Source organism: Salvelinus namaycush, chromosome 16, assembly GCF_016432855.1.
Source record: "Salvelinus namaycush isolate Seneca chromosome 16, SaNama_1.0, whole genome shotgun sequence".
Lineage (NCBI taxonomy): Eukaryota > Metazoa > Chordata > Actinopteri > Salmoniformes > Salmonidae > Salvelinus > Salvelinus namaycush.
The window spans coordinates 46,483,753-46,500,733 of record NC_052322.1 but is presented as its reverse complement, the minus strand read 5'-3'; the positions used below and the strand labels follow the sequence as shown (position 1 = coordinate 46,500,733).

At 44.8% G+C, this 16,981-nt stretch overlaps 1 protein-coding gene across 4 annotated transcripts in view; it reads right to left on the bottom strand.

Annotated features, from left to right (window-relative positions):
• Positions 1 to 16,981, bottom strand: part of LOC120061508 (arginine-glutamic acid dipeptide repeats protein-like) — a 348,162-nt gene that overhangs the window by 240,251 nt on the left and 90,930 nt on the right. The gene's annotated exons all lie outside the window — the stretch shown is intronic.

Below are 16,981 nucleotides of genomic sequence, written 5' to 3'. Positions count from 1 at the left end.
TTAGTGAACCCAACACACAGAGGGTGTTTTAAAGCGGTAGTGTACAGTAGCCTAGCGATCTGCAGATTAGCTGTGAGCAGTGGAGCGTGAAATGGAGACTTGATCCTTACCTGATAGCGTAGCTCTGCCTCAAGCAAAACACAGCCAACTGCATATCTCTCATCATCTGATAATGTCTAACAACCGTAATATATTAGATTACATAACGCACCACACCGCTGTAGAAATACCAGGCCGTTTCATAACATAGCCTGACTAGTAGTGATGGGGGATGGGGGAGGGGATTGATAGTCACATATCACACCGGTGTAGAAATACCAGGCCGTTTCATAACATAGCCTGACTAGTAGTGATGGGGGATGGGGGAGGGGATTGATAGTCACATATCACACCGGTGTAGAAATACCAGGCCGTTTCATAACATAGCCTGACTAGTAGTGATGGGGGAGGGGATTGATAGTTACATATCACAATATTATATTGATACTTTGCATCGATTAAAAAAATTAAGAAAACATGGTTTTGCTAGGTAGCGTTAGCTAGCGCTAGTCATAAAACATGGTTTTGCTAGGTAGCGTTAGCTAGCGCTAGTCAGAAAACATGGTTTTGCTAGGTAGCGTTAGCTAGCGCTAGTCAGCTGTACCCGCGTCAAAACTTAGATAATTCTCCATCTCTAGCTTGTTCTATTCTTTCTAAATAGTCAGCCAACATATTTTCAGCATTTATTTTCATGACTGATCAAAACTAGTTCTCTCATGGCTCTCTCGTCTCTGATATAGTAAGCAATGTGTTTGGAACATCAAATCGGAATAGAAATCTCAGTATCACAATACATGTAGAATCGTGATAATCGCGATACATATCGAATCGTGATAATCACAATACATATCGTATCGGCACCTAAGTATCGTGATCATATCGTACTGTGAGGTCCCTGGCAATTCCCTAAAAGCCCTAATTACCACCAGTGTTATACAGTATGAATCTATAGTCAGGCTTCTTTAACCAGCACCACGTCATTACCACCAGTGTTATACAGTATGAATCTATAGTCAGGCTTCTTTAACCAGCACCACGTCATCACCACCAGTGTTATACAGTATGAATCTATAGTCAGGCTTCTTTAACCAGCACCACGTCATCACCACCAGTGTTATACAGTATGAATCTATAGTCAGGCTTCTTTAACCAGCACCACGTCATCACCACCAGTGTTATGAGTCAATGGTTGAGTAATCCCTAGTCCCCATTGTGCTGAGGCACACCATATGCAGCATCCATACATACTATATCTGCTGCATACATCAGCCTCATACTATATCAGCTGCATACTATATCAGCTATCAGCTGCATACTATATCAGCTACATACTATATCAGCTATCAGCTGCATACTATATCAGCTACATACTATATCAGCTATCAGCTGCATACTATATCAGCTATCAGCTGCATACTATATCAGCCTCATACTATACCAGCTGCATACTATATCAGCTACATACTATATCAGCTGCATACTATATCAGCTATCAGCTGCATACTATATCAGCTACATACTATATCAGCTGCATACTATATCAGCTGCATACTATATCAGCTATATACTATATCAGCTGCATACTATATCAGCTATCAGCTACATACTATATCAGCTACATACTATATCAGCTACATACTATATCAGCTGCATACTATATCAGCTGCATACTATATCAGCTGCATACTATATCAGCTGCATACTATATCAGCTACATACCATATCAGCTATCAGCTACATACTATATCAGCTACATACTATATCAGCTGCATACTATATCAGATGCATACTATATCAGCTGCATACTATATCAGCTGCATACTATATCAGCTGCATACTATATCAGCTGCATACTATATCAGCTGCATACTATATCAGCTATCAGCTGCATACTATATCAGCTGTATACTATATCAGCTGCATACTATATCAGCTATCAGCTGCATACTATATCAGCTATCAGCTACATACTATATCAGCTGCATACTATATCAGCTGCATACTATATCAGCTATCGGCTACATACTATATCAGCTACATACTATATCAGCTACATACTATATCAGCTGCATACTATATCAGCTATCAGCTGCATACTATATCAGCTATCAACTGCATACTATATCAGCTGCATACTATATCAGCTATCAGCTACATACTATATCAGCTGCATACTATATCAGCTGCATACTATATCAGCTATCAGCTACATACTATATCAGCTGCATACTATATCAGCTACATACTATATCAGCTGCATACTATATCAGCTATCAGCTGCATACTATATCAGCTGCATACTATATCAGCTATCAGCTACATACTATATCAGCTGCATACTATATCAGCTGCATACTATATCAGCTATCAGCTGCATACTATATCAGCTGCATACTATATCAGCTGCATACTATATCAGCTACATACTATATCAGCTACATACTATATCAGCTATCAGCTGCATACTATATCAGCTGCATACTATATCAGCTGCATACTATATCAGCTGCATACTATATCAGCTGCATACTATATCAGCTATCAGCTGCATACTATCAGCTACATACTATATCAGCTACATACTATATCAGCTGCATAGGAAATCATCCTTCACAACTGCCTCAAATGGCTTGCACTGCCATCACCAGGGCTGAGTGCTGATTTAGGATCAGTTTTGCATTTTAGACCATAATAAATATGATAGATGTATGAGCTTATAGACCTGATCCTAGATCAGCAATAATACTGAGCCGCTTTGTGAATACAGGCCCAGAGCACATTCAGAGGTAGTGCAGGTTGTATAGCCTAGTCTAGAGTCTAGCTAAAATAGCTCATAGCCCATGTATCAACAGCCTTCTAAAAACCCAGTGAGAGGGTGTTCACCACAGAGCTGCATTCATAGTGTTTACACACACACACACACACACACACACACACACACACACACACACACACACACACACACACACACACACACACACACACACACACACACACACACACACACACACACACACACACACACACACAGTCAATCTACACGAGACGGTGCTGTAGTGGAGCAGATGGAGAGCTTCAAGTTCCTCTGTGTCCACATCACTAAGGATCGATCATGGTCCAAACACACACAGTTGTGAAGAAAGCAATGCCTCTTCCCCCTCAAGAGCCTGGAAAGATTTGGCATGGACCCTCAGAACCTCAAAAAGTTCTACAGCTGCACCATTGAGAGCATCTTGACTGGCTGGATCACCACTTCGTATGGCAACTGCTTGGCACCCGACCACAAGCCACTACAGAGGGTTGTGCGTACAGCCCAGTACATCACAGGGGCCGAGCTCCGTGCCATCCAGGATCTCTATACCAGGCGGTGTCAGAGGAAGGCCCTAAAAATGGTCAAAGACTCCAGCCACCGAGGTGATAGACTGTTCTCTCTGCAACAACACGGCAAGTGGTACCGATGGAACCAACAGGACCCTGAACAGCTTCTACCCCAAAACCATAAGACGGCTAAATAATTTGTTCAAAATAGTTCAACAATAGCTACCCGGAATATTTGCACTAACTCTCTTGACTCATCACATTCCCTGCTGTTACTGTCTATTATCTATCCTGTTGTCTAGTTACTTTACCCCTACCTACAGTATACTGCTGTTACTGTCTATTATCTATCCTTTACCCCTACCTACAGTATACTGCTGTTACTGTTTAATATCTATCCTGTTGCCTAGTCAGTTCACCCCTACCTATATGTACATATCTACCTCAATAACTTCGTACTCCTGCACATGGACTCGGTACCCTGTGTATATAGCTACAGTTGAGGTCGGAAGTTTACATACACCTTAGCCAAATACATTTAAACTCAGTTTTTCACAATTCCTGACATTTAATCCTAGTAAAAATTCCCTGTCTTAGTTCAGTTAGGATCACCACTATTTTAAGAATGTGAAATGTCAGAATAATAGAGAAATTTTTATTTCAGCTTTTATTTCTTTCATCACATTCCCAGTGGGTCAGAAGTTTACATACACTCAATTAGTATTTGGTAGCATTGCCTTTAAATTATTTAACTTGGGTCAAACGTTTCAGGTAGCCATCCACAAGCTTCCCACAATAAGTTGGGTGAATTGTGGCCCATTCCTCCTGACAGAGCTGGTGTAACTGAGTCAGTTTTGTAGGCCTCCTTGCTCGCACACGCTTTTTCAGTTCTGCCCACAAATTTTCTATAGGATTGAAGTCAGGGCTTTGTGATGGCCACTCCAATACCTTGACTTTGTTGTCCTTAAGCCATTTTGCCACAACTTTGGAAGTATGCTTGGGGTCATTGTCCATTTGGAAGACCCATTTGCGACCAAGCTTTCACTTCCTAACTGATGTCTTGAGATGTTGCTTCAATATACCCACATAATTTTCCTCCATCATGATGCCAACTATTTTGTGAAGTTCAACAGTCCCTCCTGCAACAAAGCACCCCCACAACATGATGCTGCCACCCCCGTGCTTCACGGTTGGGATGGTGTTCTTCGGCTTGCAAGCATCCCCCTTTTTCCTCCAAACATAACGATGGTCATTATGGCAGGTTATGTCGATACAGGACTCGTTTTACTGGATATAGATACTTTTGTACCCGTTTCCTCCAGCATCTTCACAAGGTCCTTTGCTGTTGTTCTGGGATTGATTTGCACTTTTCACACCAAAGTACGTTCATCTCTAGGAGACAGAACGCGTCTCCTTCCTGAGCGGTATGACGGCTGCGTGGTCCCATGGTGTTTATACTTGCGTACTATTGCTTGTACAGATGAACGTGGTACCTTCAGGCATTTGGAAATTGCTCCCAAGGATGAACCAGACTTGTGGAGGTCTACAATCTTTTTCTGAGGTCTTGGCTGATTTCTTTTGATTTTCCCATGATGTCAAGCAAGGAGGCACTGAGTTTGAAGGTAGGCCTTGAAATACATCCACAGGTACACCTTCAATTGACTCAAATGATGTCAATTAGCCTATCAGAAGCTTCTAAAGCCATGACACATGACAATTTTCCATGCTGTTTAAAGGCACAGCCAACTTAGTGTATGTATTGAGTTAGATGCACTATTGTAAAGTGGTTGTTCCACTGGATATCATAAGGTGAATGCACCAATTTGTAAGTCGCTCTGGATAAGAGCGTCTGCTAAATGACTTAAATGTAAATGTAAATGTAAACTTCTGACCCACTGGAATTGTGATACAGTGAATTATAAGTGAAATAATCTGTCTGTAAACAATTGTTGGAAAAATGACTTGTGTCATGCACAAAGTAGATGTCCTAACCGACTTGCCAAAACTATAGTTTGTTAACAAGAAATTTGTGGAGTGGTTGAAAAACGAGTTTTAATGACTCCAACCTAAGTGGATGTAAACTTCCGACTTCAATTGTATGTTATTACCTCATACCCTGCATATGGACTCAGTACTGGTACCCCGTGTATAAAGCCATGTTATCGTTACCCATGGATTTATTCCTCGTGTTATGTTTCTATTATTGGTTTCCCTCTACATTGTTGGGAAGGGCCCGTCAGTCAGCATTTCACTGTTAGTCTACACCTGTTGTTTCTCTCTACATTGTTGGGAAGGGCCCGTCAGTCAGCATTTCACTGTTAGTCTACACCTGTTGTTTCTCTCTACATTGTTGGGAAGGGCCCGTCAGTCAGCATTTCACTGTTAGTCTACACCTGTTGTTTCTCTCTACATTGTTGGGAAGGGCCCGTCAGTCAGCATTTCACTGTTAGTCTACACCTGTTGTTTCCCTCTACATTGTTGGGAAGGGCCCTTCAGCATTTCACTGTTAGTCTACACCTGTTGTTTCTCTCTACATTGTTGGGAAGGGCCCGTCAGTCAGCATTTCACTGTTAGTCTACACCTGTTGTTTCCCTCTACATTGTTGGGAAGGGCCCTTCAGCATTTCACTGTTAGTCTACACCTGTTGTTTCTCTCTACATTGTTGGGAAGGGCCCGTCAGTCAGCATTTCACTGTTAGTCTACACCTGTTGTTTCCCTCTACATTGTTGGGAAGGGCCCGTCAGTCAGCATTTCACTGTTAGACTACACCTGTTAGTCTACACCTGCTGCAGCAGAGCAGAGGGACTGCATTCGCAGCACGGGGCAGACACACACACACAATAAAGGTTAATAGTGTAATGTCCCTTCTATCTCTCTTTCAGCACCTCCTTACTGTTTTAGTGCTGCCTTTTCCTCATATAGCACAACAAAATGGACGCCCTTCACCTCCTTACTGTCTGTGTGCTGCCTTTCCCTCATATAGCACAACAAAATGGACGCCCTTCACCTCCTTACTGTCTGTGAGCTGCCTTTCCCTCATAGAGCACAACAAAATGGACGCCCTTCACCTCCTTACTGTCTGTGAGCTGCCTTTCCCTCATAGAGCACAACAAAATGGACGCCCTTCACCTCCTTACTGTCTGTGAGCTGCCTTTCCCTCATAGAGCACAACAAAATGGACGCCCTTCACCTCCTTACTGTCTGTGTGCTGCCTTTCCCTCATATAGTACAACAAAATGGACGCCCTTCACCTCCTTTCCCCTTCTAAAACACACCTCCCCCTTCCCTTCCTCTCCCAGTCTCTCCCTCCCTCACACACACAACTCCCCCTTCCCGTCCTGTCCACTATTTAAAAGGCTGAGGGGACATCTTTGCCGTTGCACCAACTGACAGGCTGTCTCTTCCTCAGTGTTCCCCCCTCCTCTACACATAAACACCTTAGTAAGCAAGCGCTCTGCTAAATAATGATGTTTCTTAATCAATCCCTGCCCCTCCTCCTTCCTCCTCCTGGGCTCCCGAGTGGTGCAGCGGTCTAAGGCACTGCATCTCAGTGCTAGAGGGGTCACTACAGACACCCTGGTTCGATTCCAGGCTGTATCACAACCGGCTGTGATTGGGAGTCCTACAATTGGTCCAGCGTCGTCCGGGTTTGGCCAGTGTAGGTCGCCATTGTAAATAAGAATTTGTTCTTAACCGACTTCCCTAGTTAAATAAAGGTAACATAGCATCAAACAGTAATTAACAGGGAACAAGGGTTCATCGGAGTGTCTGATCTCTGCTTTCGACAGCAAGGGGGTCAACAGTATGCCCTTCTACCCTCTGTCTCCCTCGCCCTCAGTCTCCACAACACTGTCAGATAGATAAGAATGGACCCTCCCTCCCTGTCCGCCTGAGGTTAAGACAACATTTCTGCTAGTCCAGGCTGCTCTCTCCTCCCCCCTCCACTGCTGTAGTCCAGGCTGCTCTCTCCTCCCCCCTCCACTGCTGTAGTCCAGGCTGCTCTCTCCTCCCCCCTCCACTGCTGTAGTCCAGGCTGCTCTCTCCTCCCCCCTCCACTGCTGTAGTCCAAGCTGCTCTCTCCTCCCCCCCCCCCACTGCTGTAGTCCAGGCTGCTCTCTCCCCCCCCCCCCCCACTGCTGTAGCCCAGGCTGCTCTCTCCCCCCCCCCCCCCCCACTGCTGTAGTCCAGGCTGCTCTCTCCTCCCCCCTCCACTCCTGTAGTCCAGGCTGCTCTCTCCTCCCCCCTCCACTGCTGTAGTCCAGGCTGCTCTCTCCTCCCCCCTCCACATGGTAATGGAAACAGAATTGTAAAAATACATTACATTAAAAACACATTAGGTCAATTCCAGGATTATTAAGGGTATTTTTTACAAGTTACAATGAAACGAGAGGATTCGCATGAAAGGCTTGTTGATTGCTAGTCTTCGTCTCTTACCCCAGATCAATAGACACACACACCAGTAGCATACCTTAAAAAGGGCCAATCACCAGTCGCTGCATCCCATTTCTGCACTTGTACATTAATATGTAACCATTGATTCTTGAAGAATCTAATTTATAAAATGCCTGAGCTTAGTTCAACTGTCGTACCTCATCAGAACACAAAATACATGTATATATATAAAAAAAAATTAAACCTTTATTTAACTAGACAAGTCAGTTAAGAATAAATTCTTATTTACAATGACGGCCTAGCCCGACCAAACTTGGACGGCGCTGAGCCAAATTGTGCGCTGCCCTATGGGATTCCCAATCACGGCCGGTTGTGACACAGCCTGGATCACAGCCTGTTTTACTCCAACGTTTGTAAACAAAGAACATGTAAACAAACACAATATAAAAACTCAACACGGGGTTACAACTATTATTTGTATATAACGGATGGTCAGTTCTTGCATCCATAGCTCTGTTTATGAATTTGAGAGTGGTTACATTTCTCCAGCCTCATCCCTCAGCTTGTTTCTACCGAAAGAGGAGCAGGGAGGACGCTTTGTTATTGTTACGACTGCTGATTGCCACTTTAAGAAGTTCAGATGCAGATTAAACACACACCCAAATATGTTACAGATACTATTTTTTTTTTTAAAGTCCCATACAGAGCATGCAGCACAGAAAACAATCAAATGTATTTTTACAAAAAGCCGTTTTTTTACATCATAAAATAATAACCACAGTGGTTTTAGAGGGTGCGACAGTTTAACACCTCAGGAGCAAATGTCAGTTGGCTTTTCCTAGCTGAGTATTATTAGGTTGAGAGAGAGAGAGAGTCGAAACAGCAGGACCGGGGGACATGGTAGCACATCCATTGAAAAAGGGGTTTCCCACCCCCCCCCCCAAATCTGTGGGAAAACCATTCCACTCCGATCCCATTTATGGATGGGTGTATCTTTGAATTCGGTGTTTGAATGGCCTGCTCCTTCTCCATTTTCGTTACATCATCCCGCTCCTCCTAAAAGTGATCGATAGTATATCTTGGCACTGTGCTGATTCTGAGCTCTCAGGTTCATACGGAGAGTTATGGATCTCACTCTCCGTCAGCTCCCAGCTGTGGTGGATAGGGGCCGGACTTGTATACTGATGGTTGTGAGCGCAATCAAGCTGGGCCTTCCCGGGTATATCGACAGGAAACATAGTACACTACTTCCTCTTGTACACTACTTCCTCTTGTACACTAAGGACCAGGGGATGAGTTGACAGCATAGTACACTACTTCCTCTTGTACACTAAGTACCAGGGGATGAGTTGACAGCATAGTACACTACTTCCTCTTGTACACTAAGTACCAGGGGATGAGTTGCCAACATAGTACACTACTTCCTCTTGTACACTAAAGACCAGGGGATGAGTTGACAGCATAGTACACTACTTCCTCTTGTACACTACTTCCTCTTGTACACTAAAGACCAGGGGATGAGTTGCCAGCATAGTACACTACTTCCTCTTGTACACTAAAGACCAGGGGATGAGTTGACAGCATAGTACACTACTTCCTCTTGTACACTAAAGACCAGGGGAAGAGTTGCCAGCATAGTACACTACTTCCTCTTGTACACTAAAGACCAGGGGATGAGTTGACAGCATAGTACACTACTTCCTCTTGTACACTAAAGACCAGGGGATGAGTTGACAGCATAGTACACTACTTCCTCTTGTACACTAAGTACCAGGGGATGAGTTGACAGCATAGTACACTACTTCCTCTTGTACACTAAAGACCAGGGGATGAGTTGACAGCATAGTACACTACTTCCTCTTGTACACTAAAGACCAGGGGATGAGTTGACAGCATAGTACACTACTTCCTCTTGTACACTAAAGACCAGGGGATGAGTTGCCAGCATAGTACACTACTTCCTCATGTACACTACTTCCTCTTGTACACTAAGTACCAGGGGATGAGTTGACAGCATAGTACACTACTTCCTCTTGTACACTAAAGACCAGGGGATGAGTTGCCAGCATAGTACACTACTTCCTCTTGTACACTAAAGACCAGGGGAAGAGTTGCCAACATAGTACACTACTTCCTCTTGTACACTAAGGACCGAGGGGAAGAGTTGCCAACATAGTACACTACTTCCTATTGTACACTACTTCCTCTTGTACACTAAGTACCAGGGGATGAGTTGACAGCATAGTACACTACTTCCTCTTGTACACTACTTCCTCTTGTACACTAAAGACCAGGGGAAGAGTTGCCAGCATAGTACACTACTTCCTCTTGTACACTAAAGACCAGGAGATGAGTTGACAGCATAGTACACTACTTCCTCTTGTACACTACTTCCTCTTGTACACTAAAGACCAGGGGATGAGTTGCCAGCATAATACACTACTTCCTCTTGTACACTACTTCCTCTTGTACACTAAAGACCAGGGGATGAGTTGCCAACATAGTACACTACTTCCTCTTGTACACTACTTCCTCTTGTACACTAAAGACCAGGGGATGAGTTGCCAACATAGTACACTACTTCCTCTTGTACACTAAAGACCAGGGGAAGAGTTGCCAGCATAGTACACTACTTCCTCTTGTACACTAAAGACCAGGGGATGAGTTGACAGCATAGTACACTACTTCCTCTTGTACACTAAAGACCAGGGGAAGAGTTGCCAACATAGTACACTATTTCCTCTTGTACACTAAAGACCAGGGGATGAGTTGACAGCATAGTACACTACTTCCTCTTGTACACTACTTCCTCTTGTACACTAAAGACCAGGGGAAGAGTTGCCAACATAGTACACTATTTCCTCTTGTACACTAAGGACCGAGGGGAAGAGTTGCCAACATAGTACACTACTTCCTATTGTACACTACTTCCTCTTGTACACTAAAGACCAGGGGATGAGTTGACAACATAGTACACTACTTCCTCTTGTACACTACTTCCTCTTGTACACTAAAGACCAGGGGATGAGTTGCCAGCATAGTACACTACTTCCTCTTGTACACTACTTCCTCTTGTACACTAAAGACCAGGGGATGAGTTGACAGCATAGTACACTACTTCCTCTTGTACACTAAAGACCAGGGGATGAGTTGCCAACATAGTACACTATTTCCTCTTGTACACTAAGTACCAGGGGAAGAGTTGCCAGCATAGTACACTACTTCCTCTTGTACACTAAAGACCAGGAGATGAGTTGACAGCATAGTACACTACTTCCTCTTGTACACTACTTCCTCTTGTACACTAAAGACCAGGGGATGAGTTGCCAGCATAATACACTACTTCCTCTTGTACACTACTTCCTCTTGTACACTAAAGACCAGGGGATGAGTTGCCAACATAGTACACTACTTCCTCTTGTACACTACTTCCTCTTGTACACTAAAGACCAGGGGATGAGTTGCCAACATAGTACACTACTTCCTCTTGTACACTAAAGACCAGGGGAAGAGTTGCCAGCATTGTACACTACTTCCTCTTGTACACTAAAGACCAGGGGATGAGTTGACAGCATAGTACACTACATCCTCTTGTACACTAAAGACCAGGGGAAGAGTTGCCAACATAGTACACTATTTCCTCTTGTACACTAAAGACCAGGGGATGAGTTGACAGCATAGTACACTACTTCCTCTTGTACACTACTTCCTCTTGTACACTAAAGACCAGGGGAAGAGTTGCCAACATAGTACACTATTTCCTCTTGTACACTAAGGACCGAGGGGAAGAGTTGCCAACATAGTACACTACTTCCTCTTGTACACTACTTCCTCTTGTACACTAAAGACCAGGGGATGAGTTGACAACATAGTACACTACTTCCTCTTGTACACTACTTCCTCTTGTACACTAAAGACCAGGGGATGAGTTGCCAGCATAGTACACTACTTCCTCTTGTACACTACTTCCTCTTGTACACTAAAGACCAGGGGATGAGTTGACAGCATAGTACACTACTTCCTCTTGTACACTAAAGACCAGGGGATGAGTTGCCAACATAGTACACTATTTCCTCTTGTACACTAAGTACCAGGGGAAGAGTTGCCAGCATAGTACACTACTTCCTCTTGTACACTAAGTACCAGGGGAAGAGTTGCCAACATAGTACACTACTTCCTCTTGTACACTAAGGACCAGGGGAAGAGTTGCCAGCATAGTACACTACTTCCTCTTGTACACTAAAGACCAGGGGATGAGTTGCCAACATAGTACACTACTTCCTCTTGTACACTAAGTACCAGGGGATGAGTTGACAGCATAGTACACTACTTCCTCTTGTACACTACTTCCTCTTGTACACTAAAGACCAGGGGATGAGTTGCCAGCATAATACACTACTTCCTCTTGTACACTAAAGACCAGGGGATGAGTTGCCAACATAGTACACTATTTCCTCTTGTACACTACTTCCTCTTGTACACTAAGGACCAGGGGATGAGTTGCCAGCATAGTACACTATTTCCTCTTGTACACTAAGGACCAGGGGATGAGTTGACAGCATAGTACACTACTTCCTATTGTACACTACTTCCTCTTGTACACTAAAGACCAGGGGATGAGTTGCCAACATAGTACACTATTTCCTCTTGTACACTAAGGACCAGGGGATGAGTTGACAGCATAGTACACTACTTCCTCTTGTACACTACTTCCTCTTGTACACTAAAGACCAGGGGATGAGTTGCCAACATAGTACACTACTTCCTCTTGTACACTACTTCCTCTTGTACACTACTTCCTCTTGTACACTAAAGACCAGGGGATGAGTTGCCAACATAGTACACTATTTCCTCTTGTACACTAAAGACCAGGGGATGAGTTGCCAACATAGTACACTATTTCCTCTTGTACACTAAAGACCAGGGGATGAGTTGCCAACATAGTACACTACTTCCTCTTGTACACTAAAGACCAGGGGATGAGTTGCCAACATAGTACACTACTTCCTCTTGTACACTAAAGACCAGGGGATGAGTTGCCAACATAGTACACTATTTCCTCTTGTACACTACTTCCTCTTGTACACTAAAGACCAGGGGATGAGTTGCCAACATAGTACACTACTTCCTCTTGTACTTAAGCATCCACTATTAGTATTAGGAAACTAAGTCTGTAGAGAATCACAATATACAGCACGTGTAGGCTGAATAGATAGCATAACAAAACAAATATCAGGATTCACTCACACTTAAAAGCAGAATTTGCATGACATACATTTTGAGATGCTAGGACAGAAGCCAGCAGGTAAAGTACTTGTGACAACAGCCCAGTGACATATGACATTCATTGTGGTATGCAAATGTAACTGGTTTACCTAGACTGAAGGAAATGCACAAAATGTGTCTCGATAATATCAGTGTGAAAAAGTCTATTTAAAAACCAAACGTATGATACGCTATCCCCCCACCACACAGAGGTCGTTATAATAGTAAATATAGCAGGTATCTAAAGAGCATCTCATCAGACCGACACCAAAGCCACCTTGAGGCGGTCTACCAACGCCATTACTGTAGATAACTATAGTGTGGTATAAACGGCAGCACCACGCAGCATCACCATGTAGCATCACCATGTAGCATCACCATGTAGCATCACCATGTAGCATCACCATGTAGCATCACCATGTAGCATGTAGCATCACCATGTAGCATGTAGCAGCACCACAGAGCAGCACCACGGAGCAGCAACAGGTAGCATCACCATGTAGCATGTAGCAGCAGGAGGTAGCAGCAGCACGTAGCAGTAACAGAAGCATCACCATGTAGCATATAGCAGTACCACGTAACATCTAGCATGTAGCAGCAGCACCATGCACCACGTGGCTGCAGCACCATGTAGCAACAACAGCACCACCATGTAGCAGCAACAACAGCACCACCATGTAGCAGCACCACCATGTAGCAGCAACAACAGCACCATGTAGCAGCAACAACACCACCATGTAGCAGCAACAACACCACCATGCAGCAGCAGCAACAACACCACCATGTAGCAGCAACAGCACCACCATGCAGCAGCACCACCATGTAGCAACAACAACAGAACCACCATGTAGCAACAACAACAGCACCACCATGTAGCAGCAACAACAGCACCACCATGTAGCAGCAACAACACCACCATGCAGCAGCAGCAACAGCACCACCATGCAGCAGCAGCAACAGCACCACCATGTAGCAGCACCACCATGTAGCAACAACAACAGAACCACCATGTAGCAACAACAACAGCACCACCATGTAGCAGCAACAACAGCACCACCATGTAGCAGCAACAACAGCACCACCATGTAGCAGCACCACCATGTAGCAACAACAGAACCACCATGTAGCAACAACAACAGCACCACCATGTAGCAGCAACAACAGCACCACCATGTAGCAGCAACAACAGAACCACCATGTAGCAGCACCACCATGTAGCAGCAGCAACAGCACCACCATGTAGCAGCAGCAACAGCACCACCATGTAGCAGCAGCAACAGCACCACCATGTAGCAGCAGCAACAGCACCACCATGTAGCAGCAACAACAGCACCACCATGCAGCAGCAGCAGCAGCACCACCATGTAGCAGCAACAACACCACCACCATGTAGCAGCAACACCACCACCACCATGTAGCAGCACCACCATGTAGCAGCAACAACACCACCATGTAGCAGCACCACCATGTAGCAGCAACAACAGCACCACCATGTAGCAGCAACAACAGCACCACCATGTAGCAGCACCACCATGTAGCAGCACCACCATGTAGCAGCAACAACAGCACCACCATGTAGCAGCAACAACAGCACCACCATGTAGCAGCAACAACAGAACCACCATGTAGCAGCAACACCACCACCACCACCATGTAGCAGCAACAACAGCACCACCATGTAGCAGCAACAACAGCACCACCATGTAGCAGCAACAACACCACCATGTAGCAGCACCACCATGTAGCAGCAGCAACAACACCACCATGTAGCAGCAACAACACCACCATGTAGCAGCACCACCATGTAGCAGCAACAACAGCACCACCATGTAGCAGCACCACCATGTAGCAGCACCACCATGTAGCAGCAGCAACAGCACCACCATGTAGCAGCAACAACAGCACCACCATGTAGCAGCAACAACAGCACCACCATGTAGCAGCAACAACAGCACCACCATGTAGCAGCAGCAACATGCAGCAGCAACACCATGTAGCAGCAACAACAGCAACACCATGTAGCAGCAACAACAGCACCACCATGTAGCAGCACCACCACCATGTAGCAGCACCACCATGTAGCAGCAGCAACAGCACCACCATGTAGCAGCAACAACAGCACCACCATGTAGCAGCAACAACACCACCATGTAGCAGCAACAACAGCACCACCATGTAGCAGCAGCAGCAGCACCACCATGTAGCAGCAACACCACCACCACCATGTAGCAGCACCACCATGTAGCAGCAACAACACCACCATGTAGCAGCACCACCATGTAGCAGCAACAACAGCACCACCATGTAGCAGCAACAACAGCACCACCATGTAGCAGCATCAGCAAGAGCACTACTTCAGACACCCCGACTACATCCAAAATGGCACCCTAGTCACTATATAGTGCACTACTATATGGGATATCGAATAGAGTGCTGGACACAAGAAGTGCACTATATAAAGAAGTGCACTATATAAAGAAGTGCACTATATAAAGAAGAAGTGCACTATATAGGAAATAGGGTGTCATTTGGGACGCAGCCCATCAAATATGTATCCTTCCTCTCCTCCTGTATCCTTCCTCTCCTCCTGTATCCTTCCTCTCCTCCTGTATCCTTCCTCTCCTCCTCACACAGTGGCAGAGGGGATCATACCGACCCAGGAGGTGATAAGCATTTATGAATCCACATCTCCCCCCCCCCCCCCCCAGACACCTCCCTCCCCTAACAAAGACTTGTTAAATCTGTAGAATTATCTACAAGTGTTCCTTTAAATCAGAAATAGTCAGCAGAGTGATAGAAAATCCTTCAACAACAAACCGGCGCTGCCCTCCCCGGAGGAATACTTTTAGCTGTGAAGACTAGTCATCCGGCGGGAGGATACCGAGGGGAAGAGGGGTGTTTTCAGTACACAAACGGTGGAAATGGTGAGCTGTTAATTATCTTATTTTAACACCTCCGCCTAACAAAAACAACAACAAAAAAATAGTTTTAAAAAAGGAGTTGTTATGCCAGAAGTCAGGCCTCTTGTCTTCTCAGAACTGTCATTAGTTCCTCTTACCACCACTACTGTTGTTTCTGTGGTCTGGGACGATGGGCATTTTTTTAACAGTTAAAACGATGTAACGATAAAAAAAAAGAAAGAAAGAACTGGAAGACCTCTGGGTGTTGTCTAGTTATGTTTGTCCTGACCCTAACCCACGCACCTAAGCCTAAAACTAATAAACAGGTCAGGTGTAAGGCTCACCATTTCTTACAGTATACAACACCCACACAGACCATGTGGTTTCAGCTGAGGGTTGAAAAACAAAAAACACAACGTGAAACTAAGAGACCAGGAAGTTAGAAGTAAATATACCCAAATATGCAACTATCATGTTAAAATGGCTGCCTGATCACTTCCTCCAACCTGTCTATTGACAGGCATTCCACTGTTCTCTGACGTAGGAGTCATGCCTCCCAGTAGACTGATTGAATCTCTTTCCAATACGTTGTCCCGTCTGCCTGCTATAGTAGTTAATGAATCCCTGAAGATCACAGCTTTCAACATGTCATCTACGTTTGGAAAGGCTGATAAGAGACAGGTGTGTGTGTGTGTGTGTGTGTGTGTGTGTGTGTGTGTGTGTGTGTGTGTGTCGAGCCTGTGTGTAGTCTCACACTGGTCAAGGTTCAAGGTGTTGTTTTCACGATGTGGTTGATCAAGAAGGAAACAGAAAGGGTTCAGGATATCAACCAATCAACAGTCCTACTGTTCACATCTCTCTCTTCTGTGCAGTCCTCTCTCGCTCCTCATTCTCTCCTGTTTCTCCCTGTCATCTCTCTCCTGTCTTCCCTCCCTCACTTCCCTCCCTCACTCTAATGAGCTAAAAAATATCCATCACCTCTGGTGCAAAACGACTATTCTACTGATTGCCTCAGCTCTCCTCTCCAATCCAAAAGATTAAAACTCCCTTGCCAGAATTAGCACCAG